Here is a 17,918-nt window from a genome sequence, read left to right as displayed (position 1 = left end):
GTTTCACAGGAATTAAAAATCAAAATAACTTTTTAATTTTAAACCCATAATCAAGATGATTTATATCAATAAAAATTTAAATTTATTATGTAAGTATCATTTTTTAAATGTTTTTGGCTCCACTCAGTGATCAGAAGTAATCAGTGCACTCCTTTCTGAATGTCATCTGTAAATAGATGGCTGAGGTAGCAGTCCTCTGTGTTTATAGTAGCCAGGTCTGTTCTTGTTTCTGATGCTTCCTGTACCTCACAATCACTTGGAGGCCCAGCAGCTCAAAGACACCTCCATAGAGCAGAGTCACTTTAAATTCATGGGCTGTGAGGTCCCACTCTTTATTTCTGCCCTATACCTGATTAGACTCTGTTGGTTGCAAAATAAGACCCCAGGCTATTCCAGAGCAGGCAGGAAGCTGACCTACTCACTCATTTGTCCTGTTTCTCACTTCCCTCAATAATTCCCCTCCCTCCAAAGAATTAATTATCTAACCATAAGAATATGAAGTTTATTCACCAGTGTAGTGAGTTTGGTTGGAGAAAGCAATGGCACCCCACTCCAGTACTCTTGCCTGGAAAATCCCATGGACGGAGGAGCCTGGTAGGCTGCAGTCCATGGGGTCACTAAGAGTTGGACACGACTGAGCGACTTCACTTTCACTTTTCACTTTCATGCTTTGGAGAAGGAAATGGCAACCCACTCCAGTGTTCTTGCCTGGAGAATCCCAGGGTGGGCTGCGGTCTATGGGGTCGCACAGAGTTGAACACGACTAAAGCGACTTAGCAGCAGCAGCAGCAGTGAGTTTGGTATTCAGCTTTTTCAGTCCAAGTCAATGGACTGTTACTCTGATGTGCGAGGTAAGAGCCAACCATTATGTGACTGAAAGAGCCTTTGCATTAGAGTCTGAAAGTTGTCAGTCTCGTGTTCAAGCTGTGTTACCTTGTAAAAGTCACTTTGCCTCTCTGAACCTTCATTGGTGAGATTAGGATAATTATATTTACCTACCAGGGTGGAGTTTCCTGTCTATATGATGTAAATTATATCTACCTCTCAGGGTCATGGGGATTTAAGTTATTTTGACAAAGACAATTTCTGGGAAATATATAAGTATGTATATCCCAAGCTGGAAACTTTTTCCCTCCTTTTTTGCTTGCTAATTAAGAGTCATAAATAAAATGCTGACGAGCTGCAGTCTGCCGTCTGTGCTGTAGCTGGAGGGCTGTTTTGACTTTGCCTGACAAATGGCTAACCAGCCGCTCCCGCCATGCCCAACTCAAGTGTTCAGCACTGAGAAATCCAGCTACTGCCAACAGCATCTTATAAACTTGTCACTGTTTACTTACTCGGTGACAGTGTTTTTGTTCACTGATCATCCCTGAGATTTCACCCATCAGGGTGTGTCTGTTTCCCTCAAAATGCCATTTAAACACAATCATTTCCCAAACCACATGAAAGTACTGAAGATCCCTAAGTGAGACTTGGTGCCTTTACAGTTCATCCCCATTGCAATGCAGGTGGGGTGGAATGTCGTCTTTACAAAGCAGTAGCTAGATATACCTGGGTGTTTATTCAATGGGCAGAAACTTCAGAGTTGCTTCAGTATACTACTAGCCAAGATTCCCAGGTAACCGGTTCAGTGGTTTTGCAAGGTGGTTGATGGTATGTTGGTAAATTGAAATGAGCCATGGTGGGAGTGTTTGTGCATGTGTGCTAAATTGCTTCAGTCGTGTCTGACTCTTTGTGACCCTATGGACTGTAGCTTGCCAGGCTCCTCTGTCTGTGGGGTTCTCCAGGCAGGAATACTGGAGTGGGTTGCCATGCCCTCCTCCAGGGGATCTTCCAGACCCAGGGATCACATCTGAGTCTCTTACATCTCTTGCATTGGCAGGCAGGTTCTTTACCACTAGCGTGGGAGTGTTTGCAGCATGAAAATTGGCAAACACTACAAAATCTGGCTTTTTCTCCTGGAGAGCTGGTTGCTAAACGTTTACAAGCTCACCACTGTGAAGTATAACCGAGTCTTTGTGCACCTCGGTTAAACCCAGATATGACTGAGGATGGGAGAAAGGACACTAGAAATCAGAAGTAGAAATGCAACTGTGGAGGTGAGTTAAGGAAGAAGGAGTCAACTTTCTTGAGCCCGTACTGTGCGCCAGGGTCTACTAGATGTAATCTAGATGATTGGGATTGATACATACCAGGAGGTGTTTAGCAAGTTAATGGAGAGGGCCTACCAGAAATGTATTCACTTAGAGGATAGAGAGACTCCCAGAGCCTGACTCAAACCTGGTCATAAGAGCGGAGGGACAATTCAAGGTACAGCAACGTGCTTTTCATTCTGGTTTTTATCCAGGCCCAGACTGAGACTGGTGGAGGCTGTTTTGGGGAAGGAGTTTAAGTAAAAGCTGAAAAGGATGCTTCATCAAGACTGTAGTACCAGGCAGCGTGTTTAGATTTGGCATCTTGTTTGTTCCAGGACCTTAGCTGCAGCAGTGTGGGGACAACAGAGACTCGGCTGACCCCCTGGAGCTCAGCGAGGTGGGCTCACTTGTGAGCACTTTTATAAGAGTACTTTGCAGAGGGCTACAGTGCTGTATGAGCATATAGGGGCAAGGGTCAGTAAAATTTATTCATGTGACCTAGTATGTACCTTAGCTGATAAGGCAAGGGGGAAGCTTGGTGGCATATATATATTTTCTCAGTGTGTTCTCACAACAGCCATATGAGAAAGGCATTATTATATTCATCTTATAAGAGGATAGAGAAACTAAGGATCAGAGAGCTTGATCAACTTGCCTGATATGATGCAGAAAGTGAGTAGAAGAAGGATTTCCCTGGTAGCCTAGTGGTTAAGACTCCACACTTTCACTGGAGGGGGCATGGGTTCAATCCCTGGTCGGGGAACTAAGATCCCACATGCCAAAAAAAAAAAGTAAGTGGAAGAGCTGAGATCCAAACTTGGCGTTGTCTGACTTCAAACACCCCTGGGGTCCCCCTGTGTCCTCTCTTTACCCGTGTTTCTGGATATTCTTCTGTCCTGTCCTTCTTTCTGGTCTTGGGGAAAAAATTGTCTCTCTTCTCTCTAAGGTCAACCTCTTTACTCGTGTCTACGATTTCTGTACCCTCTCATTTTCTGCCCCAGAGTCTTCATAAAGCACTCCCTTGCTCTGTTGTTCATCTTTGATCTGTCCCTCGCTACAGACTTCTTTCCCTCTATCACTTGAAGTGAGAGGCTGAATTGGTTCCTTCATCAGTCTTCTCTCTTAGCCTTTCAGCCACATTTTACACAGTTCAGATTCTTCTTTATTCTTGAAACTCTCCACACTCAGCTTCTATGACTCGATTTTCTTGGCCCTCTGTTACTCCTCTGGCCACTTCTGGCTCTTCTCCCTTTTTCTAATCCTTGAACTGTAGGCACGATTCCAAGAGTCTGGTGTTGGTTCTCTTCCTCTTCCTCAGTCTTTCCCCTTTGAGGTTCCCTTTGGCCTCAGCTCTCTACGCAGAAAATCCCAAATCAATAATCCACAGGTCTGATTGGGAAATGAATAGAAATAACTTGACTGGGTCTCTAGGGCCAAGAGCAGTCTCTGGCATAGAGTGAGCACTCAATAAACAAATGGATTTCAGATGAAGAGAACATTGTGAATGGAGCTTGAGCATATGTGAATTGATTTATTTGAAGGTTACCCCCTTTAGGGACTGAATTCATCAAAGTCAGGAACTGTGCCTTTCCCCCATTTTTGATTTCTGATCCAGCATAATACATAATAGCTGTTCAATAAATGTCCCTTGAATGAATGAGTCCAAGCTTGCTAATAACTCAGCACAGAATTGTGGCAGTCCTTATATAGGAATTTAGACTTCATTCTATGTGCAGTGGGCTTGGAGCCATCCAAAGGTTTTTCTCATTTGAGTAAACTCAATTGGAGCCGAGCTCTAGGATGACTCATCTGGCTGCAGTCAGTGTTCAGAGCCTTGCGCCATCTTCCTCCCTTGCCCTTGCTATTCTATCTCTAATCCATGGTCCAATCTTGTTGATTTTACTTAAGAATATGGCTTTATGACTTGTGTCTGTGTCTGAGTTTCTATTCTCATGGCCACCTCCCAAGGTCAGCCCTAATTACCTCTTGTCTGGGTTTCAGTGCTGGTCACTCTCACTCCAGTCACTGTTCTGTATGCCACAGGCTTTGGCTATTCTACTAACAGTTGGCTCTGTGTTTGAAAAGAAAGAAAAAAAGAACAAAGCTGAATTGGTTCTGGGAAGGCAAGGATAAAGAGGACTAATATAACTCTCCATTTTCTGCCTTTAATCTTATAGGTCCTTTAAATCTGCTTACTGCTTCAGTTTTACCCTTGAATTGCCTGAGTGGATTTATCCCTTCATTTTCTTCTTATAACAAAGACTAGGATTTCATCCCCACAATAAAGCCAAGTTGTAGGAGAAAGAGAGTGGACCATTGGAAAGGTTGTGCTTAACTATGATGTTAAAGAGACCAGAGGAAATGTTCTATCTTTTCAAAAGGAAGAACAATCTTTTAGGAAAGGGAGGACAAGGGAAGGGGAAAAGTAAGAGATAGGGAGAAGATCTGTAGATAATAGATGAAGGGAAGGAAAAAAGAGAGAAAAGCTGAGCTTCTGCCATTTTTTCATAGGTAATTTTGGGTAAACAGGCCCTTTCTGAAAATACTTTTTTAGAACTTTGTGGGTCCAGAATTTATGCTAGTAAAATTAGTGAGTTGATGGGCTTTAGGGGACCTCTTTGGGGATTCCCACACTTAAAAAAATTAAGCCAGTGTTATGCAAAGTGCGATCTGCCTTCTGCAAGGAGTTAAGTACAAAAATGACAATAAGTAGGAACTTTTTAGTAATTGTACATTGCTGCTGTAATGGGCTGAAGGTAGGTGGTACCAGCTGGAGGGAGCCAGTTACAAGCATTCCTTCCCATCTCTGTGGCTAACTTCAGATTGGTAGCTTGGAATCAGTCATGACAAGAAGTATTTTTATCTAACAAATGGGCAAATGCCACAGATCAGGACTCCTCCCCCACACCCCGGGTGCTGAACATTTACCAGCTCACCACTGCCTAGCTGCCATATCCACACACCTGATCAGGGGACACTATCGGATAGAATGTTGTTAAGTTTGCACAGTGAGTTGCTTGTGGCTGCTGCTGCCTACTTAGCAAGCATAGTAAGATCATGTATCCGTCAGCCAAAGAATGGGGGAAAACTGGTTCTTCATCACGGGGAATTTGAGATGCACTGCCTTAGATCATCCTCAGCTTGTTCAAGCATTCCAGCAGAGGTCTTCATGATAATCACATGGAGTAGCCCACAGGTTTAGAAACCTGCTACTCCAGGTAGCTGGATCCAGGGCAGTGTAGAGAAGCAGAGAAGTGGTGTGTGAAATAGATGAAGGTGTGTGTAATTAGTCTACCAAGCTGCTATAACAGAAAACCATGGACTGGATGGCTTAAACAACAGAAATGTATTCTCTTGTAGTTCTGGAGGCTGGAAGTCCAAGATCAAAGTGTTGGCATTCTCTCCTTGGCTTGCTGATTGCTGACTTTTTGCCATGTCCTTACGTGGTCTTTCCTCAGTGCATGAGCAGCTCTGGTGTCTCTTCTTTTTCTTATATGGACATTGGATTAAGGGCCCACCCTTTTGACCTTATTTAACCCGAATTACCTCTTTTAAGGCCCTGCCTCTAAATATAGTGACAGAGGAGGGTTAGAGCTTCATGAAATTCAGCTCATGAATTTTAAGGGACACAATTCAGCCTGTGACAGTGTTGACTGTCAGTGTTGACTCTCTGGACTCATGTTGCATTCCAGTCAAGCATGGGGTGATAACATGAGACTCATTATGAGGAGGCCTCAACTTCACTCTAGGGATATCTTCTCACTTGTCCTGGATGCGGCTTTCACTTACCAGCAATCTCCAACCTCACCAGGTGCTTCCCCTCTGTTGGTTCCCATCTCTCCCATCTAGTCTTCTCTGGCTCCTCCTGCTTGGAGAGGAGTCCCCCCTCACCTGACTCACCCTAGTGCTCTTGCTGTGTATTGTTAAGTTGGTGATGAATCTTTGCAATGCCTTTCCTGATATCATCTCAGTATACACACTGCATGTATTTAGGGCCTATCTACCCAGCTGGGATGTAGGTACCTTAAGAAGTGGATATCTCACTCTTCTTGACATCCAACCTCCTCCATTCAGTGATTAATTAGCTGTGTGCCTTTTATAGACTAAGAAGTCGATGAATATTGTAGAGTTGATGTAGCTTTTCCTAAAACAGTTAAGGTCATCATACACTCAGAGATGCATGTGGAATCAAATTCATAGCAGTAAGTACTGAGACTTATTTCCCCTTTATTGTGGGTATCAAGCCAGAATTTTCCAGTAAATGCTCCTGCAATGTCATTTGTGGATGTCATTGTTCCAGTGAGTTATTATGATTTTTAACTCTGAGTCTGACACAAAAGAAACCTGGATTCGAGTTCTGGTTTTCCCAGTTACTGCTGTCTGGCTTTGAGTAAGTTATCTAAATTCTGTAAGGCTCAGTTTCTTCATCTGTAAATTACGAGTAATAATTTTTTCACCTTACTTCACAGAGTGGTGACAAAGGAGTAAAAGAGACATAAGTAGCACTATGTGGATAGCAGATGTCCATCATTAATATTACTCTGGTACACAGAGGGAAATAAAGGTAGAAATCTTAATGGTAGATATCAGTCTCCACTCCTCAGAACCAGGAGTAACATGAAAAGAAAAACGTTTGCACACCATCAGAGGGTCATCTGTGCAAATAGTACATTTAGTGCCCGATGCCAAGTGCTCCTGGATTAAGAATATTGTAAAGAATCCAGAAGAAACACTTTACTATCTATGATGTGTGTGCTAAGTAACTTCAGTTGTATTCGACTCTGTGTGACTCCATGGACTGTAGCCCCCCAGGCTCCTCTGTCCATGGGATTTTCCAGACAAGAATACTGGAGTGGGTTGCTGTGCCCTCCTCCAGGGGATCGTCCCAACCCAGGGATTGAACCCGTGTCTCTTAAGTCTCCTGTGTTGTCAAGCAAGTTCTTTACCACTAGCACCACCTGAATGGGTTGACTTCTAAGCAACCTTTGGCCTTCTTGTGTTGTCATCAACCCCCTTCTCAAGTCTCACTTCCTTTTGTAAAGCATAAAACATCTTTGCCTACAAAACACTGTACATGTGTGGAGTTCTGTTATTCTGGAGGCCATTGGGTTGCATAGGAAGTACAACATCATTAACTGGCGATAAGTCAGCATGACATTTGTCTTGAAGTTAAGAATAAAATAAAGTTAAGGGACTTTTCCTGCAGTCCAATGGTTAAAACTCTGCCTTCCAATGCAGAGGGCTTGGGTTTGATCCTTGGTCAGGGAACTAGGATCCTGCATGGCCCGTGGTGTGGCCAAAATTTTTAAAAAATTTAAAAATGGCTTCCCTGCTGGTCCAGTGGCTAAGAATCCTCCTGCCAATGCAGGGGACACAGGTTTGATCCCTGGTCTGGGAAGATCCCACATGCCTTGGAGCAACTAAGCCTGTGTGCCACAACTACCAAGCCACAAGAGAAGCCACCACAATGAGAAGCCCACACACCACAGTGAAGAGTAGCCCCTGCCTGCTGCAACTAGAGAAAGCCCGAGTGCAGTGACGAAGACCTAGCACAGTCCAAAAAAAAAAAAAAAAACCTTCAAAAAAACACTCTGTAGTCTAAGTTAAACTTCTAAATGTTCCAGAGCAAGCTTAGGTGGGAACACTCCTGTACAGAGAGCATGAAGGCATTGAGTGGGAAGACAGTGTGATCCTGTGCTTCTATAGGCCAGCTGGTGCAAAGCAGAGGCCTCCTAAAGGGCACAAAGTGGCTTGTCAGCTTTTCTACCTGTTCTAACAAGTTAGAAGTACATCCCAAAAGGTATACTGCAATATTAAAGTTCATTTATATACACGATAAAGTTTCCCCTGTGTGTCCTGCAGGCTGGGAAGTGTCCATGGGTTGATCCCTTTGTGAATTACATGGAGCTGACCAGGCTGAAACCCTCAGTGACCCAGATGAGGATTGAAGCTTGTGCTGAAAGAGTGGCTGCCCCCCGCAAACATGTAAGTAAGTAATATTAATCCCCACTGAGCAGAGTGGTGCAAAATTATTAAGGCTGCTTCCTGAAGAAACTTCTAATGTAGTGTGTAATGAAAATGTCAGGTGCGTGAGTTATTAGGCGTTGCCCTGCTGTTCTGAAGCACCAGGTATTTCTCTACCTGTTATCCAAGCAGCAGAGTCTTGTGAGGAAGGCAGCTGGGCCTGAGGAGAGCAGGCAGTCGTCTGTGCTGAGAGGATCATAGAGTGAGTGACAGCAGTGAAGCTGGGCCTGAGGAGAGGGTGGCATGTCTGTGGTGGAGATGACGTGGAAAGGGGTGTGTGGGGAATGGGCCTGAGGAGAGCAGGCAGTCGTCTGTGCTGAGAGGATCATAGAGTGAGTGACAACAGTGAAGCTGGGCCTGAGGAGAGGGTGGCATGTCTGTGGTGGAGATGACGCGAAAAGGGGTGTGTGGGGAATGGGCCTGAGGAGAGGGTGGCATGTCTGTGGTGGAGATGACGCGGAAAGGGGTGTGTGGGGAAGACGTATGGGAGGATGACCCTGACTGGTCTTCGACCCTGCATAATGTCATGACCCAAATCATCTGGCCCTGTGGATTTAAAAAATTGTTCTCAGGGCAGCTTTCATTATTAGGAATTCAGATGGGATCACTGCAGAAAGAAAGATGTTTACGGCTATTTCTGTAGTCGTTCGAGAAATGCAAACTCAGTGTTCGGCGTTTATTTACATGTATTATTTATTTTGGACCTCATAGAAGTTTGCATCTCTCCAACCCGTGTGTTGCTTATCTCAGCCGGATTCTTGGAGGCTCTCTGGCTTCCTCTCTTCTCTCAGTCATGTCCAGTCATTGTCAAATGGCACTGAGCAAGTTGATCTTTCTTGGCCTCCATTTCCTTAAGCACTACCTTTGTTGTGTTCCTTATAGTCTGTCTTATTTTCTCTTTACCACTTTCCTTGCCTGTACTCTGTCTTGTCTAGACTTTCTTCTCTCTGGTCTCCCTCAGTCCATCTCTTCCCCTTTGACCTTCCTACCCAGAGCATAGCAGGAGGATAGCTAACACCATTTACTAGATGCTTTTTATGTGCTAAGCCTTGGGTAGGGGGGTGTTACGTACGTCGTATCGAATGTTTCAGTAACCTTGGAAGTGGTATTGTTACTTCCACTGTTCAGCTTGGGAGGTTCTAGCCACACTGGCTAATGAGAGTAATGGCTAGAAATTATAACCTAGGGTTGGTGAACCTCATAGTTCATGCTGTTCCCAACATGTGCTGCTTTCTCTGCTTAGAAATCTTCAGTGGCTCCCATTGCCTGATTAGTTGATCAAATCAGGTTTTTGGTTTTTTTTTTCTTTTGAAGTCCAGGCTCTTGTATCTCAGCATTCAAGACCCTTTAAAAATCTAGTTTACTGTATTTCTAGGCTCTCTTGTCAACCCCTGTCACACACCCTACTATTTAGCCAGAAAAAAACAAATAGCCAAACAAACAAAAAGCCTATTTTTATTTACATGCATATTTTCTTTCCTAAGTGCTTTTATACATGCTTTTTTTTCTGCCTGCTGCAGAGACTCTGTCATTCCTTCCTCTGTGTAAGTAAGTGCTGCCCAAGCAAACACTGAACAGAGTTTAGCTGGAGATCCATTTATTTTCTGGTTCACAAAGGGTATATTGGATCTTTATTAAATAGTCTAAAATGTTCTTTCAATAATGTTTTTCTTTAATATCTTTTTAAAAGACATTTAAAGTGAATCAGAAAGCAATTAAATGATTAATTGCTGCAGCCAGATTCTGCTGCCCTCAGCCCCTGTGGATGCTATCTGACCGATTAACCTCTGTTTCTGAGCTCTGTCTGATTGAAGAAGGCAATGACGGAAAACGCTTGGCCTATCACATGACTGATCTTTGCTGTCATGAGCCATCGTTTTCTAACTGCAAGCTTTCATTTTCAAAGTCCTGGCATGATTTCAGGAGCTGTAAACCCTCATGTGAGTAAGTGAGCAGTAAGAACTGGCAGTTTTTCAATCTCAAGTCTCCTCAGCTTTAAACGTACATTTAGCTGTGATTTTTTTTTTTTCCCACCTTGAGTTGGGCATTCTTTTTGATAAATAAAATAGGGTAGAGGTGAATTCGACTGAGACAAATATGAGTTGGTCCAATTAGGGCTGACTTTAGAAAAAAGCCACAGCTGCCCCAACATTAATTCCATAGTCAGGTTGGGAGGTGAGAGAGGAATAGTGAATATATGGGGTTCCTAGTTTTCCTTCCACACCCAGGGCCACAGGATGGGGAGCACTGCAAATGCAGCTGAAAATTATGAGTACGTTGATGGAGATGACCCATGCTCCAGTTCTGATGTCTTGGGGAAGGTCAAGGAGTAAGTTCTCCAAGGTCTGACTCTGAATGGAAGAGCTTTGTGAGCTATTAGGGAAGGCGATATCATTGGAAATATTACTTTCCTAGTTATAATGCTTAAGTAGTTGGAATTCAATTTAATGCACAATTTAATTGTTCTTAGTGCATTTTTTTCTGGACAGTGTGATTAATATTATTTACATTAAGGGGTGGGTAATCTGAAAACAAAAATGTGAATATACAATGAAGGACTTCCTCAAAGATTTATTCCTGCTTGATGGTTTTATTCTTAAATTTGTATACCAAGTGTTTTGTTATTCTCTTTTTATTTCTTAGCTTTTAAAACAAAGTAGCGAAAGGAGCATAGAGGAGGGAGAGAAGCTGTGCATACTACAAGAATGTTACAGTCGCCAGTGTGATGAAAGCTAATTGTAATTTCATACTAAGGTTTTGATTCTGCAACCGGTTTTTGTTTGTGTTTTCTTCTCCTTTATCATCATATCTAGCAAATAATTATTGACCAGCCAGTGTCCTTATGATACCATTTTAGGAAATTTGATATAAGAAATCCTATAAGGAAAAAAACATGTTTTCGTTGTATGAAGCTCTTTTAGAAGACAGTTGCAGACAGCCACAGAAATAGTAGTAGCTTACATTTGTGGAGTCCTTACAATTTGCCAAGCCCTACTCTAAGTGCTTTGTATAGTATTAGCTCCTTTAAATCCCTCTCAACAACTGTGTGAAAATGGTACTATTATCCCTATTTTATAAGTGAGAAAACTGAGGCACAAGGAGATTAAATTATTCATCTACATTCACATAGGTGACTGGATCCATAATTTGAACCCTGTCAGTCTGAATCCAGAATAAAAAGGTAAAACAAATATAACCATAATGAAACTAACATTGCTCTTTTTAGATTGCCTAAACTTGCTATCATCACCAGTGAACTCTGAATGGTGATTAGTATAGAACTTGTAAGACTAGAAGAGGAATTGTTAGAGAAGAGAGATGGTGAAAGAGAGTGGAAAAAAGTGAAGATGTTAGCAAAAGCACCTGTGTGGGTTCCGAGGTAAGGATTCCAGGAGGGAGGGTGGCGGTACCCTCTGTGTGTGATCAGCTGGGCCACAGCCTGGACGGGTGGGCAGTGAGGCCCAGTGGGTCACGGAGTGTGGCTGCTGACTGATTTTTGTCACTCAGGGCACTGCTTTCCTGCTCCTCTGCTGAGATAGGTAATGCCGACAGCTCGCCTTGAATTCCATTCCATCTGAAGCGCTTTTAGATTTGCAGTTCACATCTCCTTCTGCAGAGCCAGAATGTGTTTCTTTTCTCAGACCTCTTACTACCTCAGAACACTTAGGACAGGTCCACCATCCTTTCTCTAAACACAAGGAGCCAGATATGTTTAGAAAGCCAAATTTTCTAGGTTTTCGAAAGGTAAAATGGTAGTTGTCTCATATATTGTATATTATTTCCAGCGGAGTCTGGATCAGCACCCCATACTCAAATATTTTATTTCCACCACAAAATGTATGTGTCATCACACTTTGAGTGAGACAAAGAATGACTATCCTCAGCTATATGTTAAGAAGGTCAGATTTTGCCACCAGAAGAATTTTTGGGCCAAATTTATGAGACAAACTTTTGGTTGCAGGGCTTTTTGGATTTTGGAATTGAGGTTGGGGAATATGGAATGTATCACCATCAATTCCTTCCACTCTAACTTGGCAAGAAGTTGACAAAGCTGTTCCTGCATTTCCTACACTGGCCAGGAAGGAGTCTGACTTGGGCTGAGCCTGAAGAACCTCAGGTCTCGTCTTCTGATTCCAGCTTTTAGTTGGGATGGCAGACAATCTGGAAATAGAGTCAGTATCTATACACTCTATATTCCCTGCAGGTTTGGTGGACAAAAAGTAATAAAGAAAATACAAACTCAGGAAAGACGAGATTCGGGGTTTTTTTGTGTGTGTTTTTTTTTTTTTTAATTCGAAAAACTTATTTTCTCTAGTTAGAAAAGCCTCTCCCCTTCTCTTGGGAATCACTTAGCTTAGCTTGGAGAACCACAGATTAAAGCACAATACAGTGAATATTATTAAAAAACAACCTGAAAAATGCGTTATCCCGAAGATTTAGCAGCTAATTTTCTGTTGCCTTTACTTCTTCCATCATTTTTTTTTTTTTGGTCTCAGTGTATAACCTTCTTTAAATTTTATGTCCTGTTCTCAAATTCCTCCTGGGTTTAATGACTAATCTGTATTTGTGTTTCCCCGGTGAAGCCTATAGAAGTAAAATCATAAATTAATGGCATATGTTTGTAGCTGTAAACAGGGGACAGATTCAGAAATATACAAACATGCCAAGTACCCTGTTTCCTAGAGCTGCAATGCTCAATTCCCAATTAACCCTAGATTTACAAGCCTAATCAAATGGCCCAGTCTGTTTCTGTTGAAAAGCTGTACAATGTGTATAATCTTTCACCTGACCTAAATCTCTAGTAAACCTTGGAAAGTAAACTCCTTTGTGGAGCTAGTCACTTTGTTGGATGAAGCTAATGCCCCTTTCTCAGCCCCCAGGCTACCATTTCATGTGCTATAGGACAAGGGCAAAGGGACAGTCTGTGGTACTTTATGTAGGACGACGGTCCTGACTACTGACCCAGGTCTGTCATAGTAGGACTGTGCTGAGTCACTTGCACTTCGCCCCCAGGCCTTCCTTCCATTGACAGAGGAGCCTGGTAGGCTACAGTCCGCAGGATCACAGAGTCGGACATGACTAAGCATGAGGGCACACACGATACTTCAATAAACCTTCTTTACAAATAGGGTATGATTTTCGAAGACAATGGTACCAAAGATTTATTCACCACCTCTCTGGGTCAGCCATGCATTCTTTGAAGCTCTCTCCACCTATGAACTCATTTAATCCTTTTAACAAGCAAAGAAAGAGTCAGGAAGTGTTATGATCTTCATCTTAGGATGCAAAAGTTCCAAAAAAGCAAAACTTGAATTTTCCAGGTAGCATCAAGTATTTACATAGCTTTTACATTGTATTTACAACTATTTACATAGCACTGAAATTGTATTAGGTATTATAAGTAACCTAGAGATGATTTAAAGTACACGCGAGGATGTGCATAGATTATATGCAAATACTATGCCATTTTATGGGGCTTTCCTGATAGCTCAGTTGGTAAAGCTACCCACTCCAGTATTCTGGCTTAGAGAATTCCATGGACTGTACAGTCCATGGGGTCGCAAAGAGTCGGACACGACTGAGTGACTTTCACTTTACTTTTTTGTATGTGCCATTTATACGAGGGACTGGAGCATCCAGGATTTTAGTATCTGTGGGGCCCTGGAATAGACCCTGGTGGATTCCAAGGGACCACTGTATCAAGAAAGGATATAGATGCAAATATGTGTGGACTCTGGAGATTACATTTCAGGGTGAACTAGAGGCTGCTGCCTGGGCAAGACTAGATGGAAAGCTGATAAGGAGGAAGGTAGAGAATGCCAGAAGTGATGAGAAAAGAAAGCTTGGTGTGGAAGAAAAAGCTTGTGATTAAGGAAAGTGATGAACAGAGCTTAGGTTAGGTACTGAAATGAGCAGTCACGCCCTGTGAATTGGATTGCTGAAAGTAGGGTTAGGGAAAAGTAGAAAAGAAATCAATTGAGTCAGGCAAGATCAGAGAACCAGAATGGAAAGTTTCTATGTGAAATGGCCAGAGCTCAAAGGACCCAGGAAGAGACTCTCAAGCCTTTATGTAGATAAAGTCCAGAGAAATAAAAAACTAATGTGTAATTTTTAAACAATAAAGTTTCTGAAGTTAGTAGATCTGAGAAAAGCAAAGAATTACAGCAAAGCATTTTTATCAGGTACTTTGCCTTGCCCTCAACTAGATGGATTCAAAACTGGCTGAGTGACCTTTCTCCAAAGGTGCTTCCTGGTGGGTTACTGTCAGCCTGGTGGCCTTGCTCTTTATTTTATAAAGCTGATGCTCTGACAAAACTCTGACACTATGTGTCACCAAATGATGTTGATCTCATTTATCCTATGTGTCCATTTCATCATTATCTAATTGGTTGTTAACATGGGTTCCCAGGTGAGCCTCAGGGGGTCCATGAATCCTCTAAAATTATGATAATAGGTTTCTACTCACATTTCTGTATGCCTTGCTAGACTGTGAGCAACCTGAGGGGATAAGGCAAGTTGTAACTGGGAACAGAAGAGCAGTGTATGTATTAATCTATAATTGAGCTATAATTCACTCATTCATTCATTCTACCTTTTCTTGAGTATCTCTAACATGCTTACAATCAGCTACTGGGCACACAGGAAAGAGGGAATTAACAAAAAGCAAAATAATAATAATTATTATTATAATGTGATTTTGATGTAGTCTGGAGGCTTGAGGTTATCTTCCTAGAGAGGACACTTTACTGCAGCTGTTTTTGGAAGGATACATAGGAATCAGTTGGGTTGGTGGTCCAGCAGGAGAAGGGAAGGGCATTCCAGGAACAGAGGTGAGAAATAGCCTACCTTTGGTGGTTAAATGGGGTGGCTATGGCAAAGGGCATATTGTAGGGGCTGATGTAGACAGGGTTAGGTGGTGACAGGCCTTTTATACCATGTTAAGAATTCATATTTTATTCCCGAGGTCATTGGGGCCGTTAGAAAATTGAAAGGGTGTGATATGATTGAATGTTTATTTTGGAAGAATTATATTAGCAGTAATGTGAAGAATGTAATAAGGGGCAAGATGGAGGCTAGGGAGTAGTTTTAGAGGGCTACTACAGTAATTGAAGTTAACGACACTGCTGTGCCATTACTTACTGCTCTTGTTGCTGACATTGACATTGGTGCTGTTTCTCTATCTATTGCTATTACCACTGCCACTACTCCCACAGCAATAGTAAGGCTGATGGGGAGATGGTGTGAGAAGCTGAAGAAGAGTCTGAGAAGTGTAAGTGTGATGTTGTGATTTATAATAAGAAATATATATTTGGCCTTTGTCCTGTTTCTGGCACCTAGCTTCTAAAATCCTTGGAATTTTCCAAGTGATGAGAGCAGTGAAGGTGTCCTGTTGTGTTATTAATGAGTGATTTTTAGAAAGTTCCTGCAGGAACCTAAGGAGGAGAACCGCCTGCTAGGAGAACAAATTACGTGATTAGAATGTTGGAACTTTCAGTCCTACCTCCTCCCCCTACCCCGCCCCCCCAGCCCCTGGCCTCCAAGGAGGGGAGAGGGTTTGAAGATTGAGTTCAGTCACCAACGACCAATGATTTAATCAATTACGCCTCTGTACTGAAACTTCCATGAACCCCCAAAAAGGACCAGGTTGGGAGAGCTTCAGGTTGATGAACACCTGGAGGTTCAGGACGAGTGGTTGTCTCAGAGATCGAGGAAGCTCCATGTCCTTTTCCATACCTTGCCTATGCATCTCTTTCACCTGACATTCCTAAGTTATATCCTTTTATAATAAACTGATAATCTAGTAAGTGCAATGTTTCTCTTGAGTTCTGTGAGCTTTTCTAGCAAATTAATTGAACCCAAGGAAAGGGTTTTTGGAACCTCTGACTTATAGCTGATGAGTGAGAAGCACAGGTGGCAACTTGGACTTGTGATTGGCATCTGAAGTTTGGATCAGGGGGCAGTCTTGTTGGACCGAGGCCTAAACTTGTGGAATCTGAGGCTATGTCCAAGCAGATAGTGTCAGAATTGAGTTGAATTGTAGGAAACACAGTATCACAGAATTGCATGGTGTGGGGAAAAAAGTGCACACACTGGGGCTGGGTACAGAATCAAAGTAAGGAAGGTAGAGGAACTCTGAGAGGTAGAGGAAAATCAGGAGATAATGACCTCCTAAGAGAGGATGGTAAGCACTAACAGGTGATTAGGAAAGGTGAAGGGAAAAAAGAATTCAACACGTGTTTGTCTATTGATAAAGAAGTAGAGTTTTCTTTCCAGATACTTCATTAACTTACTGTGATTGGACCAAGTTACACTAGTGGAAAGTAGAGGGTGGAAGGGTTAATACTTTCTCCTGAGACTTTAGAGAGGTAGAGTTTCCTTGGTGGCTCAGACACTAAAGAATCTGCCTGCAATGCAGGAGACTCAGGTTCGATCCCTGAGTCAGGAAGATCCCCTGGAGTAGAAAATGGCTACTGTCCTGGGAAATCCCATGGACAGAGGAACCTGGTGGGCTACAGTCAATGAGGTTGTAAGAGTCAGACATGACTGAGTGAAACTAACATTCCTATTTATAGGCTTTCCTGGTGGTTCAGATGGTAAAGAATCTACCTGCCATGCAGGAGGCCTAGGTTCGATCCCTGGGTTGGGAAGATCCCCTGGAGAAGGAAATGGCAACCCACTCCAGTATTCTTGCCTGGAGGATCCCATGGACAAAGGAGCCTTGTGGGCTACAGTAACACAAAGTCGGACACAACTGAAGTGACTTAGTACGCACACAGGAGACTTGTGTCAATTTTGGAGTATTTGAGAAATACTTCAACTCCTGGCCAAGGACATGGGTCAATGATGGGTGCCTGTTGTTGAGAATGATGCTCTTGGAAACTTCACCACAGAGGAAAAACTGGCTCATTTAAATCTGTTCTCAGATAATAAAATACAAGCAAAGACAACCTGCAGAAATACTGCACCGTGATCAGAACATGTACTAATTCACACCTGATAGTTTCAGATACCCCTTATATAGTCAAGTTAGCAGAAATGAAGTAAAAACAAAACTTGTCTTTCAGTTCTCCCCATGCATTTAAAAAATTGTTTCACCCTTGGTTCTTCTGCAACAGCCCAGCAGTCCCAGTGGTGTATATTCAGCGGCAGGTAAGGTGACCACTTGTCTCAGGATCGGCCGCCCCTCCTATTCTCTAATTTCTAGGTGTACTTGGGGAGAGATGCAGCCCTGGCACTCCAACCTCTCACCTGATTTGAAGGGTCAAAGCATTTCAGAAATCAGGTCTCAGTGTTAAAACCCTCAAGTGAACACTGATGGGCTTTATTGGCAGTCAATTCCCTAGAATGCTGTGAGGAGCAACCAGCTGGCCCACCCATGATTAAAAAAAAAACAAAAAAAACAAAAAAAAAACTTCTAAAAACCCACGAGCAGAACTATTTTGAATTATGAATAAGAAGATTAAGGAAACATTAGTTTTTGCTATATTTTAAGTATTTTACAAAGGAGAAGTTCCAAGGAGGAGCTGTGCCAAAGGGTATGCACAAAATTCAGAATCTCTTACTGTAAAATCCAGGCGCTCTCCTGGCATTTACAGAGACCTAGATAACAAATGTGTCCTTCTTGTTTCCCGTAATTGTTATAAAGAAAACAATCCCAGCATCAGTGGAATCTTCCTCAACGACCTCTGAAGTGTCATTTGTCAGTTGAGAGTAAGGCACATGCTTGAAGAAGTTTCAAGTAACTCTCATTTGCACTGG

The sequence above is a fragment of the Bos grunniens genome, chromosome 17 (genome assembly GCF_055505025.1).
Source record: "Bos grunniens cultivar Pamir isolate PY7600 chromosome 17, Bosgru_T2T1.0, whole genome shotgun sequence".
Taxonomy (NCBI): Eukaryota; Metazoa; Chordata; class Mammalia; order Artiodactyla; family Bovidae; genus Bos; species Bos grunniens.
The sequence above is the reverse complement of the archived record's forward strand: the minus strand, read 5'-3'. Positions refer to the sequence as shown.